The following is a 3887-nucleotide window of genomic DNA, read 5'->3' as shown; positions in this document are numbered from 1 at the left end:
TACATCGAGGTTATGCTTCAGCGTAATACTCGACCAATACGGCAACTCCAAGAAAAGACTTTTCTTTGTCCAATTTAGCTCACTCGTATCGCGCTTTCGTTTCTTCCCGCCGAAGTCAGGGTGCTTCCCCGGGGTTGCATCTCCCACTAATCGCAATTGTCGAAGTATGTCGCTCGCCCATTTTCTCACTGGTGGTGGTCGTTTCTCATTTCGTACTGTCAACCCGGCATCAAGCCTTTAACTTTAAAACCTGCATAGAAACATCCTAAAACTAATGATAAATCGAACCTCGGTGGTTCGATTATTAAAATACATAATCCATAACCAACTAATTAATTTCACATTTTTATTCTTTTATAAATCTATAAACAACTAATTAATTTCACATTTTTATTCATTTTTAAATCTATAACCAATTAATTAATGTCACATTTTTATTAATTTCTAACAAAAATTAAATTTAATTTCAATTTCAATCCATAACCAATTAATTAATTTCACATAAACTACCTAATTTTCGTTAAACTAATTCATTAATTTAAGTTTGTAACCTTTAGAGAATCGGTCGAAATTTGATGCGAATTAAGCGACAAACTATATCGATCTCCTACCGTCGAGGCCAACTACACAAAATTAAACAATTTTAAATTTTCTAATCGTAATTAACAAAATTACATTTCCTAATTTATTAATCTCTAATCTACTATACTTATATACAGAATTAATCTCTAATCCTAATTTGCAATTTTAAATTATCAAACATCCTAAATTATATCGTAATTAAATCCTAAATACTAAATTATATAATAAATTATATCCTAAATACTTATATCCTTAATAATTATATATATAACTAATTATGTAAATACTTATATCCTATATAATTATAACTAATTATATAAATACTTATATCCTTAATTATATACTAAATTATGTAAATATATAAAATATAACTTATATATATATATATATATATATATATATATATATATATATATATAAGCTTATCGGCGGTGGCAGATCGAGGAAGAGCCGTGCATGCGGAGGAAGAGGCGGACGAGATGGACTTCGACGAGCTTCGGAGAGACAAATCTGAGGAGAGAGAGAGAGATGTGAGGAGATAGAGATGTGAGGAGAGAGAGACATGAGGAGAGAGTGACTTACCGGAGCTTCGGGGACGGCGGACGACGGCGGAGGACGGATGTTCGTCAGAGGAGAATCGGGTTTTTGGGAGAGATTGGAAAAATGAAGATTTTTAGGTCGGGGAACAAAATGGGGGAAACTGATACGCGACCTGGTATTTAAAGACATTTACCGACGATTAATTCGTCTCTAAATGATTAAAATTCGTAGCTAAATGAACTTAAATTTTCGATTCATAGCCAGGAATTTAGCGACGATTTCATCGTCGCTAATAGTTTTTTCACATTTAGCGACGATCAAATCGTCGCTACATCATTTCATTTAAATTATTTTGGGGGATATTTCCCTCTTTAAATTTCGTTAAAATTCGAAATTAATTCGATATTAATTCCAAACTATTAGCGACGACAATATCGTCGCTAATTGTTTTCCCGTGAACTTAGCGACGAATAGAAATAATTAGCGACGAAAATATCGTCGCTAATTATCTGTGCAGCGAAACTTTAGAAATTTTGGCACCAAATAATTAGCGACGAGAAATTCGTCGCTAAAAGGGTGATTAGCGACGAAAAATTAGCGACGATTACGTCGTCGCTAATACTTCCGTAGCTAAATGTCATATTTCTAGTTGTGCCATAGCTCTGATACCATCTTTTAGAATTGATCTAGGGTTAAGAAAAGATTTAACGCTTCGAGCAAGCGGCGGAATTTTAAAAATTTTCTTTAAAACAAGTAAAACGTTTTTACTAACCTAGACAAAGGCAAGTACATATAAATTAAAACTATTAATAAGCATTATATGTTTACTAACCTTTGAGAAGCTTGAACGTTGAGAAGCCTTAGGAAGGTTGAAACGTTCGTCTCCCCTCGCAGCTCGTCTCTCTTCTATCATCGGGAATTCGAGCAACCACGAAAGTTTCTATCACAATAATCACTCGAGAAAGAAAGGAATTAGTGTGTGGGCACTTTTAAACACGACGACTCAAGAACAAGTCTCAAATTCGAAGAGCTAAAACACTAGGTAAAATGTGGACCTAGGTGCCTAAACAAAAACGAAAGAAAACTTAGAGAGAGAGAGAGAGGGGCGGCCAATATTCTAGAGAGAGAAGCTCTCAATCTCTAAAACTTTGGAATGAATAGAATGAGAGGAATGAGGGCTCAATTTATAGAAGAGGAATTACCTTCAACAAGGTAGTTTCTTTTTCTATAGAATATCACATATTCATGAGCAAAATTTGCTCTCCTTCCTTCCTCATTCACATGGCCAAGAGACCTTCTAGAAGGCTTGGATTTGTTTCCACCTTTGCTTCCCTCTTTCTTGTTGGCCGAATACCCTATTTCCTTATGGAGGAAATTTGTTTCCTCTTTTGCTTCCCTCTTGCTTGTTGGCTGAATTCCTCCTTTCCTTATAAAGGAAATTTGTTTCCTCTTTTTCTTCTGGCAAGTATCTTCATACATCAATGCACAAAATAATATCTCCTTTTTCTATTGGGTTGGACGGGCATAGTGCATCTAGAAAGAGCTTCTAGATGTTTCTTCATTTGTTCATGACAACATAAGAAAGGCCCATTAAGAATTTTCAAGTAAAATTTTATGAAATGAATTTAATCCACAAGGCCCAATAAACTTGTTATGGCCGAGTGATAATATGTCATCATATGACAATGTCAAAAAATTTAATGACATTCATTTCATCCTATGCCCAAAATGACAAAATTACCCTTCTGACAATTTTCGTAAAACTTGTCTCGTTCTTGTTTTGACTTAGCTTCTAGTTTAACTATTCCTACTCGTTATGATTTGTGACAATGACCTCATGGATTCAAATGAACAAAGCTTGAGCTAAAATACTTGGACTCAGAAGTTCACAAACCTTTTCCAAGCTTAGCTTAATGTCAACTAACTCCACTAAAGAGTTGACACTGAGAATCTCTCGGTTCAAATGAATTTATTTTCTACTCAAGAATTCAAATAATTTGTGATGAGTGGATCCACTGAATATTATCTATGCTTACCCTTCATGAATATCATCAGCTAGTCGGGATTTACAAAATTACCATTTTACCCTTCTAGCTGTTATTTCCTCAACTCTTTTGTCGCTTGTGAATAAGTTAGAAACAATGTATTGAGGAGGAGGTAACCAGTCACATTGCTTCATCCAAAAGAGTCAAGACTCAATTTGGACATTGGCCAGTTCATTTATTCACATTCCAAGGAACAAAGCATGAGGTGATATACATTGTATTTCAGCAATCTTGTACATGAATTCCATAGCTATGAGAACTTCACAAAGTTACTCATGACATCTTCACAACTAAGTACTTCACCAATAGGTCCTGTTCAGAATCACATAGTGAGTCCGAACTCTGACTTTCTCAAATGAGAATACGTAAGCTGTGAAATGGCATTTCTCATTCCAGGATTGAGGTAAGCATGATGCAATTCTTGCGTAGTGACTTCGAGACATAAGAGGTTAAATGGTTTGTTCTTATCTTGTCTCTAGAAGTACACTGATCAATTCAGTACCTTCGGAAGATACCTAGAAGAACTATAGAGTCTCCAACTCTCAATGTCCCATAACCAGACATCACAGATTCTCCTAACAATCGTACTGAGATCAATAGTCCTTTGATCCTTAGATTGCGAATGTATTGTTTTAAGCAAACCATGAAGAGTTTGTTCATGTAAATCTACATTTGTCTCTTCATATGTTGTTAGGTTTGTTTATGGACTAAAGACTAATG

This window comes from Urtica dioica, chromosome 7, assembly GCF_054948205.1.
Source record: "Urtica dioica subsp. dioica isolate 48M chromosome 7, U.dioica_male_clone48M_v1_H2, whole genome shotgun sequence".
NCBI lineage: Eukaryota > Viridiplantae > Streptophyta > Magnoliopsida > Rosales > Urticaceae > Urtica > Urtica dioica.
Note: the sequence above shows the minus strand (reverse complement) of the source record.